At 38.0% G+C, this 15,552-nt stretch overlaps 1 protein-coding gene across 4 annotated transcripts in view; it reads right to left on the bottom strand.

The window, feature by feature from the left end:
* NFATC1 (nuclear factor of activated T cells 1) overlaps positions 1-15,552 on the bottom strand; it is a 141,364-nt gene that overhangs the window by 30,765 nt on the left and 95,047 nt on the right. The gene's annotated exons all lie outside the window — the stretch shown is intronic.

Below are 15,552 nucleotides of genomic sequence, written 5' to 3'. Positions count from 1 at the left end.
AAGCTCTGTGTGTCCTTTGCTAGTTTCCCCCCCTCCCTCACCAAAATATGAATGACTCATCCAAGCAAGAAAGCCACAGCTGGTTCTAATACTGAAAAAGGCTATTTTTTTTGGACTCTCTGCCAGCTCTAATGTGCTATAAAAATCTATTTGCAAATAGCTGTGCTACAGTAGAAGCCCTGGACCCAAGGGCTCTATGGATCTGTAGTAATCAAAGGAATTTTTAAAAACTTGGATGTACTACTGCTTGTCGACTGCTACTGATGGCCCATTTGATAGATGTCTGCACAACGGGTCAATTCAAGCATAGGGAGTCAGTGAAGGGGCTTTCAGAGTTCACAAAAACAAAACTTCAGAGAGAATGACAAGTTTAAGAAAAAGTACATAATTCCTTCATAAACCCTTTCTTTCTAGAAACAAAAATTGAACTATCTTAAAAAGTAATAATAGTGTCTCTCTCTATATATATATTATAATCCACACGACAGTACAGAGATATTTCATCAAGGTACGTTTCCAAGTCACATTTATTTAATTCAGAAGACTACTTTGGGACTAAGCTAAATTTTATCAGTTGTATCAGTTCACAGAAACATTTAGTATTTTCTTTAAACACAATTTATAAACAGAGATGTGATTTAAATAGCATTTTCACAGATACTTTGCGAGTAAGATACAAGTTACATTTTGGGCTTAGAGTTGGCAGTTAATTATCACTAAAAAAGAAAAAAAATCATTAACAAAGAATTAATTTGTATATAATTTGGCATACAAAATCTTGGATATTTAAAAATAATTGACACAGGTTAATTGAAATCAACATTAACACATTTGATCTTAATGAAAAAGGCTGTGGCCAAATGTAACAATGGCTTCCCTTCCGATAAACATTTAGAAGACAGTTATGTAAAAGACCGACCAGCAAGCTCCTTCATTACCAATAGAAAGTCCCACAGGTGCTTTTTCAAGAGGCAACTAGACTTTCTAATTTTTCTTTGAAGACATTTCACTTCAAAGGAGTCATATTCCTTGCAGATAGCTGTATTGTATTCTTTTAGAGTCATTTGTATTCTTTTAGAGTCATTGAGGCTACTGGAGATTTATTTGTGTCCTCAGAATAATAATCCTCCAGTGGCCTCAACAACTCTCTAAAATAATGCAAATGACCAGCTGTCTGCAAGGAATATAGATACTGCCATTCCTTCCATTCCCCACTATCTAGTTAGAACTGAAGAAGCTTCTGTGATGAGTAACAAAATATCTTCAAAGAAAAACAAGAAAGTCCAGTTGCCTCTTCAAAAAGCATCTTTGGGACAACAATGACCTGAATGACTGAGAATCTCCATAGACATTTACCAATAGAAAGGTGAATGGCCATGCTTGCTGAGGACGACAGAATGATTATATATGAACCAGCCTGCTGATTCATAGAAAGAATATTAAAAATAAAATGAGCAAACTATGTCCCAATGAATATTGAGGATGAATCAGCTTTAGTTCAATGACCAGAATTCCTAGGCCTAGTTCAATGATGGTGAACATTTTAGGGACCGAGTGCCCAAACTGCAACCCTTCCCCCTACCTCCCTTTACTTTGGGACAGAGGAGCGTGCGCTGGAAACACGTGTTGGGGTGATGTGTGAGTGCACCTTCTGATGCTCTGGTGCTCGGCCCGCAACTCTCTGCGCTCCTCAGGGCCCGGCTTGCTGAGGAGGGGGGAGCAGTCCTGATGCCTCCGCTGCCCCCATAGCCCCAGCCATCGCTACCCCAGCTTCCTCAAAGGCACGGCGCATTTCAAAGGCAGCAGCTCGTGTCTAGAGGTGCCAGTGTCTCACTGTAAGAGCCGGGCCAGGCCACTCCACCATCCAACTCGCCAATGGGGGCGCTTCTGCCGGGCCAGCCACCCCTCCACTGGGCTTTTGTGCTCAGCACAGGGGAGGGGAGTGCTTTCCCACACTGTCCCTTCTTTCTCTTGGCCCCACAGATGAGGGAGGAGGAAGGCCAGGCTTGGGGGATTGCCCTCATCCTACAAGATCCGCCCCCGCTGTTCTCTTCCAGCTCTCTTTGCTGATGGTAACAGCAAATGTACTGCAATGAAGGTGGAATCCTGTTGCCATGCAAAGGCAAGTACAGGGGCGCTTCACTCTCACACTAAGGCTCTGGCCATCGCCACCGCCGTGACAGGGCAACAACTCTTTCATCCCTTTGCCATGACAGGGCCACAGGGAGCCGCAGCAGAGGGGTGAAAGAGCCACATGGGTCGCATTGGGGCACCGCGTTTTAATGGGTTTCAGGAGGAGGACGCAACCCCACCTACTCCATTGTGATGCGCATGAGTGAAAAAGTTCAGTCAATTCCAATTTTGTGAGATCTTTTTCTTTTGTGACAAGTTGGAACTGATTGAGTAAAACGTGATGGAGAAATGCGATTGGAGCTGAGCCGGGGCGATGGCATACATGCTCACAGAGAAGGTGCTTGCATGCCATGTCTGGCACACATGCAATCACAAGCCAAGGTCTTGCTTATACCCAGATGAAATTCTAACTATTATGTAAATATTTTTCTCACTGGAATCTTTATATTATCCTTAAGCGGAAATATTTTGAAAAAATTTAAAAAACATATTCGTGCATGTAATATTTAGAATAATATCAGCAGATTAACATCAGATTTTTACCTTCAAAGTGAGATAAACATTACTATAAGTGATATAGTAATTTATTTATTTAGGGGGGTTCAAGTCAGTCTTGACTGCTGGCAACTGTCTGGACAATTGCCTACAGTTTTGTTTTTTGTTTTTGTTGCAAGATTTGGTAGTAGTTTGCATTTTCTTCTTCCTGGGGCTGAGAGAGAGTGTCTAATCCAGATTTACCCAACTGGCTTTGCGCCTAAGGCAGGACTAGAACTCATGGTCTCCTGATTTCTAGTCTGATGCCTTATTAACCACTACATCAAATTAGCACTTTAGTATATACTAGTCTAAGACATATCTATATATTTATTTTCAATGATATTGTTTTATTTTATTTTATAAAAAATAATCATTATTCAAATTTAGCGTTAGCTAACCACTTGTCTCCTGGATATAATATGCTTCTTATTATCCTCAACTACCATAGTCATTCGCCTCATTAACTAGGATGTTGGAAAATTAAATTCAGGATACCTGGAATGCTTCACATTTGGGAATACTTTGCTGAAATGACTCAACAAGATTTTCTCAGAGGCATAGTCTCAATAAAAATGGCGAATAACAATGCTATCTACCAACTTCTTTACAAATTAATGATTTTTTTGTTCAAAATTTAAAAATGACAAATGGGAGACAAGATTTGCTCCAGACATACCATGATCTTTATATTATCCTGAACTCTGTTAGATTTTAGTATACTGCCCTAATTTTAGGTATTAATAATAATATTTTAGCATATCAAATTAATTAAGATTTAATACAGAATAACTATGATGGTTTTAGGCTAACACATGTATCACATTATCAATCAATTTTTTAAAAATAATTTTTATTGAACTTTTTTTAATACAAAGAAATAAACCTACAAACAAAACAAACAAAAATAGATATTTACATCTTCTTCTCAACATCTTCACATCAGTAATTTATATTTATACATTTTCTCTTTCTTATCTTAATCTCTCTTATACATATATTCCTAGTATATCATATATATATATATATATATATATATATATATATATATATATATATATATATATTCTCTTAATCTAAATATTTTATTTACATTTAACATAAACAGGTACCTAGTTTCCTTTATATTATCAATCAATTTAATACTAGAACTATATGTTTGAAGCAACGTCAACTATAAATTGTTGCTTTTATTGAGAGGATCCCATATGAAGACCCCATATCAAGACCAGTTCATAAAGACAATGCACTTCTATGCATACTTGGATATGAGGAGAGATATGCCATTTATTGTGTTTGAAATGAAAAGTTGTGAACTAGTAAAAGATGGGTTCATAAAATCTTAATGAAAAACTTAAAACATTTTCATTGAAGGAAAACAAGTGGGAGATTTTTTTAAAAAAGAGCCTTGGTACTACAGTGGTTTAAAGCACCCTGTTATTAACACAGCTGCCTGCAATTTACTGCTGGTTCGAATCTCTCCAAGGCTCAAGGTTGACTCAGCCTTCCATCCTTTCTAAGGTAGGTTAAATGAGGACCCAGTTTGTGGGGGCAATAAGCTGACTTTGTATAAAATATACAAAAGTATGAAGGCTATTGCTGAGCACATTGTAAGCCGCCCTGAGTCTCCGGAGAAGGGCGGCATATAAATCAAATTAAAAAAAATAAAATAAAATATGAGTTTTAAATCCAGTTTCATTTTTCTGTAATACATAGGTCCTGTTCTGGTTCATGGTTGTTAGGATGAGTGAAAAATAAGGCATATATTTTAGGAAAACAAAAGACACCAAAAGTAGTTAGCTTTTTGCATCAAGAGTTGTCACTGGTAATAGCCATTCTCAGCAACTGACCATGTTAGAGGAAATTAGAACTTCTCTTTACTTAAAATTGATACTAAAGTACTATATCTTGCCTCAATTATCTTCTATTAGAATCTTTATAAAGCATCATTATCTTTTGAAGTCATTTATTCTGAACTTTTACAATTACTATTTCTTCCTAAATAATTTAGTTATGAAGAGCTTCTCAGTTGCTGTTAAAATGTTTAGCTGTTCAAAAATTACCAAAGAGACAGGACATTGTAGAGGCCTGGAAACAGAGGTTCTTTTGGAGGAGAAACCTGGCGCAGCTTACTTGCTTATGAGCAATTAATGAAGCCAAAATGTGCATTAGGTTGTTAATAGGTCTTAGAAGAACTGATTCATTTTTTATTGTAAGACATTATTCATGTAACAATGCAAGGGGTAAATGGAACCTACATTTTATATTCTTTTAAGGAAGTTTTCCAAGCATGGAAATATGTATCACCCTAATGTTTACAATATGTTGTTTTGTCCGGTTCTTCCCATTGTATCCCAAACACAACCTCCTAAATTGTTCTATGGAAATTAACCTTTTTCTGATTAAAAAACATGACACAGAATGGAATCAGAAGTGCGTGAAGAATGAAGATCAGACGTTGAATAAAGAAGAGAATGGATATGCAAGGGGTAGGGCAGGTTCTGCTTTGTGGGGAGTATGGAGAGGCTCCTGTAATTTTAACAAATGATACCTTCTCTATTGTTTGTATCTGCAATCCAACACGATTCAACATCTCACTTGTCTGATACAGATACTGATACAAAAATTGATAATCCAACACATCGAAGAATTTACATGCATGTGTTTTGGGAATATACCGTGTTTCTCCAAAAAGAAGGCTGGGTCTTATTTTCTTTTGATCCCTCCCCCCACCAAAATGGCTAGGCCTTCTTTTTGGAGGGCTCTAATTATTGACTCACCTTGCGGCGGTGGCACCGACAGCCCTCCCAGCAGGAGTCTGCTGCTGGCCCACTTCTTCTGCGGCCTCTTGCCACCACTCGCACACATCACCCCGGCCTCTGTTTTGCCTTTAGATGCCTGCCGGAAGGCATCTGCAGCCGATAACACAGCTCTGGATCGAACCAGAGCAAAGCCCTCTGCAGCTGAAAATAGAGCTCTGGATTGATCCAAAGCTCTGTTATCGGCTACAGATGCCTTCTGGCAGGCATCTGAAGGTGAAACGGAGGCTGGGGCGATGCGTGTGAGTGGCGGCAAGCAGCTGCAAAAGAAGGCAAGGCAGGTGTCTGGGTGTGTGAGGCCTGGTAAATAGGGGAGCACCACCCCACCATTCCCACCCTATCTTATTTTTTACCTGTGTGCCTCACCCCACCCCCTGCACCTTGGGGTGGGTGGGGTCTTAATTAGGGCTAATTTTGTGGGTGGGGCTTAATTTGATCACATGCACTCAAAAACATGATAGGACTTCTTTTCAAGGTGGGTCGTCTTTTTTGGAAAACACTGTAATGAAATGTGAAATACACAATAGAAAATGCTAAGCTAATGTTAAACTTAAATAATAAAGATAAATTAAAAAATAGATTCATATAAGTTTCCATATGATAAATGAACTTATAAACAATATGACAAACATTTTTTTATTGGCCAAGCATGAAATGCAGTAAACTTTACAATGGGAATCCAATTCTTAAAATGGATGAAATTAGCTTAACGCACTGAATGAATCTACAACACAAAGCAGAATAAGCTAAGAGAAATAAGAGAATAAGCTATTTCTAAGAGAAATAGATTGCACTCTTTGCAGCTCATTTGTGATATCCTGTACCCACAAGGAAGCCCCATAAAGAAGTTAGGATAAAATCTTTGAATGAAAAATCTGAAATGGTCTCCTTTGGAATAATGAAACTACAAGAAAGCACTTAATATATTTCTGGCTAGTGATAGTCTTGATGACCTAATTCAAATTATACTGGAAATGGATAGCTAAATATTTATATTGGTATAATTGCTTAATGTGCTTCTGATCCACTATCCATTTATTAATAGCTTATTATTAATAAACAGAATTGCAAAAAGTCCTTAGCAGTAAGAGCAATCCTAATTGCATAGGGACAGCAGAACAGAATCATCGACATACGGTAAGAGAGACACATGTACACCAGCCTGTTTAGGGTCATGGAAGTCTTCAGATTCCACTGAAACTGCTGAAGTATTCATATAAAAATTAAACAAAGTTGGAACCAAGTCATGCCCATTCTATGACATGACAACATTAAATCAGTTAATTAATTAAAGTGCTGCTGGGGCAATATATGATCTGTACAGAAGACTGAATATGATTATTCTACATGAAAAAAGCACTTTCATTATTGAGAATATGACTTTCTTTCATAGAATACAGGTATTCCTCGAGTTACAACAATAGACTTAGCGACCATTCAAAAGTATGACCCCCCCCCCCCCAAAAGTATTTATGATCTGTTCTAAAGTTACATATGTTGCAGCACCACAGTGGCCATTCACCCTTAAGACAATCACAGAGACACTGCAACATGCTCCCTACCTATTTTCCCCCCTAACCTGCTCCGCTGGGTCTCCACAGGCTTGCTTTGCTTAGTGTCCTGTATTCCACTTACTCCTCCCTGCCCCATTTCCCATGGCTTAACTATACTTACTTTTCGAAGAGTTCCAGAAGAGGCTGATCCACATGACAGAGAAGCCGATGAAGCTGTAAGAACGTGAGATGTAAGGAAAACAGCTTTGCCCATCTGAATAAAAGACTGGCTTCTCTGCCATGAGGGTCTGCAGGCATAGTTTGGGCCCAGCCTGGCCTGCGCTGAGCAGCCTCCTGCTTGCTGTTGACTGGCTAGTTCGATTGAGCAGCTTCAGGGATTGGGGCGTGGCAGCCAATCAACACAGAGCTGGTTTCCTTTGTCTCATTAGACCAGTGGTCCCCAACCCCCGGTCCGCGGACCGGTGCCGGGCCGTGGAGTACCTGGCACCGGGCCGCGCAGCAGCCGGGGGACATGAACGCTGCAGCGCAAAGGCTCCTGGGCCGTGCGCAAAAGCTCCTGGGCCATGCGCAAAGGCTCCAGGGAAGAGAGCCCCGCGCAGGTACGCACGTGTGGCCCAAAGCCCCCACCCCTGCGCGCGCTCAGCGGGCCACGGTAAAATTATCAAAGGCTGATTGGTCCGCGGCGATAAAAAGGTTGGGGACCACTGCATTAGACGCTAGCAAGCAGGCAGTCTGTGGAGAGCCGGTGGGGCATGACATGGAGGGAAGCAATTGTGGGGACCCCAGGAGAGCGTGAGGTATCTCAGAGGATCGGGGGAGGCTTTGGATGGCCTGCTCCAGCACTAGGTCCTGCATGTTCTTCTCCACCCTAAGTTACCTCATATGCATTTAATGACCTTAGCAAATGCACTGGGGAAAGTAGGGAATGATCACATTCATTTAACATGATTCAATCAAAGGAATTAGATCAATGAAACTCACAAAAAGATGGCACTGTGATTCCTAAGAAGATTTCTCAACAAGAAGTTGTAAGACCACAAAGTGATCTTTGTGTACAGAGCAATCAAATCTATGGATACCAGAGCTATAGAACTCTAATTTAAAGAGTGTGTGTGTGATTTCTCTTGTATTATTGGTAGAAATAAAGTCTGATGAGGACTGGAATCTACCATTTTGATTAATTGATTTTAATTAATGCTTTATTTTTGAAGATCTCTATTTCCTTTATGGAGACAGGAAGTCACAATGAAAATTTACCTGTACCAAAATGTACAGTAGTCCCCAAGGAATAATTGTCATTGTAAATTGTCATTGTAAATTGGTTTTCCCAAATTCCAGCAGAAATTTTACATGCGGAATGTTCAGAATGCCTTTCCAAAGTCCTGGATATAATTTCCACTAGGTTTGACTTTATTTCTAGAAGCACCAGCAGCCTTTGCAGATGAGCTTTGCTTCTTGCTTGTTAATAAACCTTAGGCATTTTTACATTCTCTTTTTGTCTCATAATAATGGCTGGGAGAGTAATCACCTGCTTTATAATTTTTGTAGAGGCTACGAAACTGTTTACTATATTAAGCTGTTGTTTACCTTTTTCCTCCTGAGTAATATGAAGAACTTACTTTAGAGTGGGTTGCCAAAATATCTTTCTAAGAAAATTAGCCAGATTGCCATCAAGAAAAACATTGCCTCAAATGCCTTTGTTGCTCAACGCAAGCCTCTTATTTAGCCAAATCCCCAGGAGAATGAGGAAAAAACACCACCTTATGATTAACTATGGCAGTGTTGGCAAACCTTTTGGACACTGAGTACCCAAACTGCGTGCACATGGCCAAACTGAAAGGTGCTCGCGCATGCACCTGCATGCACAGACATGTGCATGCACAGCAGAGACCCGAAGATCAGCTGGCCGGCGGGAAGTGGGGCATCCTAACACTGGCAGCACGGCAAGAGATGAAGATCTTTTCCTTTCGTGAGCTTCTGTTTCGTCACTTGCAGGGAAACAGAAGCTCATGAAAGAAACGCCATGGAGATCTGATATGGGGCGACTGTGCGCGTGCCAGCAGAGGGCTCTGCGTGCCACTTCTGACATGGGTGCCATAGGTTCGCCATCACGGAACTAAGGTAAGATCAGTGTCAGCTGAAAAAGTCACCCTTTTTTGTCTTAGACCAACTCAGATAGAACAACTGTGGAAAGTGGTCACTGGCCATTTGATTCTTGATAGGAAACCATCTATAAACTGAATTCTGTTACAGGCAGTAATAGAAATCCATTAGAAAGACTGTTTAACCAAGCAACTAGAATCTTGAACTGATGAAAATACTGAACTATTTTTCCAGTTGAACTACAGTTTCAGTCATTAATCCAAACTGTGCAGAGAATAATGTCATGCATTTCCTAACAGTCACAAAATGACAGCTGGGTTTTTTTTTTTGTTAATTCACATCATTTCTGAAAGACTTTACTTTTTACCAAAAAAAGAAAAAAAGAAAAAGAAACTAGAACAACTAAAAAGGCCAAGAACAGTAAATTACTAATCAGAAGCCTCTTTATCTCATGTAGGAAAATATATTTATGTATTGACTTTTAAAAAACTTTGATGTTATAAAAAAGATAATCACTTATTCACAAAGGTACCAATAATGTGATATTCACAATCAAGCATTTTAATTTGATTGCAGTAATATCTTACTTCATATCTCCTTATAGCAGCTTTTCCCAATCACAGTATCCTCCACAGATACAGACTTCAACTTCCAGAAATCTCAATGCTGGTTATGCTGCTTGAAATATTTTGGGAAGTACAACAAATCTACCTATGCCCAGACCTATCTAATTTGGAAATCCTATCAACCCAATTACATAAAGAAGAATATTACCTACACTTTGGCTCTCAAGATCCAATGAATCTACAACAAATATAGAAAAAGAACCAATAAAAATACCTTTAGAATAGAACATCTGCTGCACGTATCATTAAAAAAATATCACACAACCATAACCAAAACATTCATTTTAAAAAAAAGAGGAATCAGTCAACAACAACAAAAAAAATCTACTGTTCATATCACTTAAATGCCACTTGGCAATCAGCAAAAGTGAATCATTTTTAGCCAAATCTAATTGAAAGCAAACTATAAATTTTTGCATAACGTTCTGCCAACCTTTACATCTGTGCAGATTACCAGTGACAGTAGTACTTAAACTATCTTAAATTATAAATGTATAGCCTGTGCTTAAAGCCTGCTACCTTCCAAAGTAGTACAATTGGCAGAACTTATTACATCAAATAAAAATCCCCTGCATAATTTACATGCCAGAAATGTCATCTTCCATCTGTAGAAAATACACGAACAGACTACAGACACATTTTAGGAGCCATACATCTGCAAACTTCATTTAAGAAAAAATGAAAGTCAATTGCAAATCATTTCTATTCAGGTAATCATAGACAGTCTGAATTGTTGATCCTGACACTAGTGATACTATTACTATCTGATTTTAAAACACCGTAAACGCATAAAAATGTCTTAATACCACTGGTTTCAAAAGCCTGGTCAATACTTAATAAACTTCATCTAAAACAGGGGTGTCCAAGGTTGGCAACTTGAGCACCTGTGGACTTTAACTAGCTGGGGAATTCTGGGAGTTGAAGTCCATAAATCTTAAACAAGGGGCAACTGGACTTTCTGGTTTTTCTTTGAAGATGTTTCACTTCTAATCCAAGAAGCTTCTTTAGACTTTGGCTAGATGGTGGGGAATGGAAGGATTTATACTCCTTTCAGACAGCTGGTCATTTGCATTATTTTACTGAGTTGTTAAGGCCACCTGGAGGTTCATCTGTGTCATTAGGGTCACCTGAGTGGTGCAAATGGATGTGGAGCCTTTTTGGAACTGTTGAAAGTACTGTGTTGTAGATTGGAGATAGATGATGTCGTATCCTTCTCCCTCTGTTGAGAGAGGACTGTTTAATTTTGACATAGATGGCCTCTGACCCTTCTTTCAAACCAGCGGTCCTCTCTGTCCAAAATTGGACTTTGCTGTCTTCAAAATAGTGGTTTTTGTCTTTTAAATGCAGATGGACTGCTGAATCTAGTCCTGATCAGTTTGTTCTCCTATGTTGTGCTATGTGTTTATGAATGGTTGTTTTGTTTCCCCAATATACAGATCTGCACATGGCTCACTGCATTGTACTGCATGTTGCTCAGTTTGTGTCTCTGTGTGTGTCTCAGTTTATCCTTGGGGTGGACAAGCTTCTACCTTAGGGTATTATTCTTGAGTTAGATATCCAATTGCCTCACACTCTTATCGCCTTTACAATTTTTGTAAGATTATTCTCCTGCCGCCTGACAGCAAATTTTGCTGACCCAGAAATTTTAAAGAATTTGTTCAACTTTGCATGAATATTTAAGTTAAATCTGGCCAGGAGGTTAATAGTAAAAATGGAGATGGTTATTACAACAACGGGAGTAAAGCACACTGTATTGCAGTTTCATTATTTTTCTCTAATTCAGCTTACTCAACCCAGAAAATTCCAGATATGCTTTATCTACATCTCGTTGTAGTTCCAGTCCACCTACATGGGAATTATGTGAAGTACAATCCAATGAATCTGGAAGTATCAATTGGAAAGGCTGCCTTACTTTAAGCTACCAAAATGTGCTGGTTTAGAAAACGAAATATAGTGGGTGGAGGCAGGATGTGAAAAAGTCTCTTAAATGTCATCACTAGAGAACTATCACTGCAAATAGTCAAGAGATAATTATAGTTACAAAACAGGAAGTCGTGCCCAATGCTGACAAAATTGACTTCTGATCACTATTTTCAGAAGCATCCTCAGAATCATGATGACTTTCTTTCTGCAATGCAGAAACTTACCTCTAAAAATTGAAAGGTCAGGTTCAGCTTTATAAATGAAATCCCCTTTTATTTTTGCATACCCACACATGCTAAATGTAGTTGAAATTTCAGTTTCACAAAGGAGGACATGCCAAATGACTTGATTATTTATGCTTTTGGAGAGGGATTGTTATTAGCTGTTCAAATGTTATTACATTAGTTCAAATGTATGGTTGCATATCATTTTATATTTTCTAAGGGTGAAAATCTCAGTGGGAAGCTATGTTATCTGAACAACAAGATGCTAAATCTAAACAGTCTTTCAGTACTTTTCAGCTGAAATCAGTGTTAGTAGGCTGTATCAGGCCAAATAGGTGCTGTTTCCTTCTTCAGGTCCTCTGAAATAATATATCATTATGCAGAACAGGGGGATTCAATGGTTGAAATACAACTCAATCATGATAGCAGAGAATGACCTTCAGGTGTTACCATCTCTGTGATTCAGCAACTACCCTCTATTCCCTTTTGAACCTACAGTAGAGGTAATTTTGGGAATAGTATTATAACAAAAATAATAAATGAAACCTTTCATTCTAAATATATAAATATTTTTTGCTACTACTGAAATAGATTGGGACTTATTCTCAATATTATGATTAAATGGTACTTTTTCAAAAGGTAACTGGACTTTGTTTTTCTTTGAAGATGTTTTGCTTTTCATCCAAGAACCTTCTTCAGTTCTGACTGAATGAATGGTGGAGGATGGAAGAACTGAAGTCAGAACTGAAGAACTTTCCTTGAACATCTTCAAGGAAAAACAAAGTCCAGTTGCCTTTTGAAAAAGCATCTTTGGGACAACCATGACTTGGATGACAGAGAATCTCCACAGACATTATGATTAAATGGGATCCTATGGAGAAAAGTAAGTAGGAACAAAGCAGGTGAGAAAATTACACACACACATACAGCAAGGGAAATTGTTTCCAGTTGTGTCTATTTATTGGCATTCACACATCACATTTTGTATATAAATACTGTATATGACTAGTTCAGATTGTCTAAATTCAACGACTACCTCAAAAATTCAGATGGGTAGCTTCTTGCTTCATTTTTAACATGACTTTTGCTAATCTCCAAGAGATCTTTGAGGTTTTAACTGTAATAATTGTAAGTTTGTTTTTTAGTATAAAACTGTTATAACATTTGCTGTATCTTGGGTCAATTGCTTTGATGCTTCATGCGTCACTTCATGAATTTTTATAACCATCATTGAGGTGGTCTGGTGATAAATAGTATAATGCTGGCATAAGACCAGAATATCAAATGGAAGAATGAGACTCTCAGTATTTAGTAAAAATGGATACTGACAGACAAGATTACAAACAACTGAAAAAGAAAGTATTGTTATCTGGAAAAATATATTTGGCACTCTTCTCACTGTCAATCATGTGGCTGGCACAGGGTTTAAAGCAGAATGAGTGGTTTTACTTGGCTTTAAATATGAGTTTTAAAACAGATGTTGGTTGCAAAAGACGTTTTAAAAAATCAGGAACCAACCTACCTTCACATTCGTGAAATTTTAAAAGTGAATGATCTAGTGTGACTCATTATTATAGTAGCAATTTATCAAAATGATTGGCATTAAAATCAAGCATTACGAAGGGATACTGTTGCCTGTTCTTCTAGCCAGTCTGGAGAAAATAACTTTGTAGTTCTACTCTTCAGTTTTTCATCCCACGTCTACAGATGTGGGAGTGAATCTACTCTTTGTCATATTGAAATCAATGCCAGCAGAGTAATGGCAAGGGAGAGGTATTAACACCATGATGAAGGGAGCAACACCCCCTCTCCCCCCCGAAATGGGGCTTCCCAAAGCTGTAAATCAGCTTTGCTAAACTATCTCTCTAAAAGTGTGGTATAAACTCTCAGAATTCCTCACCACTCTGGCCAACAATCATCCCAACAGGGAATTCTGTGATAAAGAAGTCCAGCAGCACATCTGGAAGGGACTATATTTGTGGTTTAGGCATAGATCAATGGAAAGGAGTGATCTGCATTTTATGGGTAAACAGCAAAGGAAGAATTCATACTGTTCCTCCAGAAAACAGAGGTATTGAGTGGAAAAAGATATTTTAAAAAGCTCACTAAATTTCAAAATAAAGTCTTGGTGACTCAATATTATACTATAGATTTTTTTCAACAGAACAGTGCTTCTAAGTCAGGGGTCCCCAACCCCCTGGTCACGGCCCACTACCAGGCTGCAGTGCAGCCTGTTTCAAACATCTTGGATGAGAAGCGAAACGTCTTCAAAGAAAAAACAGAAAATCCAATTACCTCTTGAAAAAAGCACCTTTGGGACAACCATGACCTGGATGACTGAGAATCTCCATAGACATTTGGGCAGCTTACAATATGAAAAATCACTTATAACAGTAACTTTCACTAAAGCAGTTTTCTTCTGTCTTGTTGATAAATACACTCGTGTATTTAATATGCTTTTATATAGTAAACTCTTGATGTACTCAAATAGTGGGGAAATTGAGTATCCATTAAAGCACAACATCCAAATAAGATTTCATGCATATGCATTTTATATATTTCATGCATGTGTGAAACTGCAAATGAGGTTGTGATTTGATTTGATTTAATTTAATGTATTCAATTTAAGATCCACCTGATTCCAAACTGATTCTGAGAGGTGGTATAATAAAACCAAACAAAATACAAAATACACATAATACAATATGATAACAAACAAGGGGAAAAAAAAAACTATTTACACATATCCAGAAGCACAGGAACCCAAGCAGAGACTTTTTAAAAAATTAGTTCATTGGGGTTGCAAAGATCCAGATGCCCACTGGATGGAAGCAGCAACATATCGGAAACTCTAATTCTTTGCTATCATCTAGTGTTTATGTGAAGTTTTGCAGTCCTGATTCTGACAGTCTTGGTACCATATTTTCACAATGATATAGTGGTGCAGTGAATGATAAAAGGTTTCTCTGATTTGCAGAACTGAAAGAATAAAGAAAACCTGATATACTGAGAACAAAACTCGGTACAAACATTGTGTGGGATATATGCAAAAACCACTAAGCTATCCTTAAGCCTCAAAAATACTAATTGTTCCATTGTAACTTTTCCGCCAGAATTTGTGGAGCTGGATCGGTATAGTAATTCTTTGGCTAGTACTGTATAATAAACTTTACACTGCATTCTGAATTTCTGCACACATTTGTACATGTACATAAATAAAACTGTATTTATGTTTCTATATCACAATATATTTGGGGGAATTAAGATTTAGTATTGGGACATCTGTCTTCAAAGCAAAAGGACCTGACTATTTAGTTGGGTTCTTTTGCTCCCATCAATGAACTGAGCTTTTGTGTAGGAAAAGATTATATACAAATGATTTCCAAAAGGTAAAGTTATGTATAGTTTTTATTCTTACTGTTGGTCAAATTTTGCTAATATAACTAATTCCTCTCTCACACACAAATGTAAGTCTAAAATTCCTGAGAAAGTAATAAAAATTTTATTTTTTTATTTATTGAATTTCTATGCTGCCCGTTTTACTAATACGTGAAAATTACTCAGGTGCTCCTTTCTAACATCAGCTCTTATGATGCAGCTTTTTAAAGATACATATGTCAAACATATGTTCTTTTCCAATACTGTATACATACTCTATTTCTGTGGACTATTTTTC

Source organism: Pituophis catenifer, unplaced genomic scaffold (assembly GCF_029215685.1).
Source record: "Pituophis catenifer annectens isolate HBS135680 unplaced genomic scaffold, rPitCat1.0.hap2 SCAF_3, whole genome shotgun sequence".
Taxonomy (NCBI): domain Eukaryota; kingdom Metazoa; phylum Chordata; class Lepidosauria; order Squamata; family Colubridae; genus Pituophis; species Pituophis catenifer.
The sequence above is the reverse complement of the archived record's forward strand: the minus strand, read 5'-3'. Positions and strand labels throughout refer to the sequence as shown.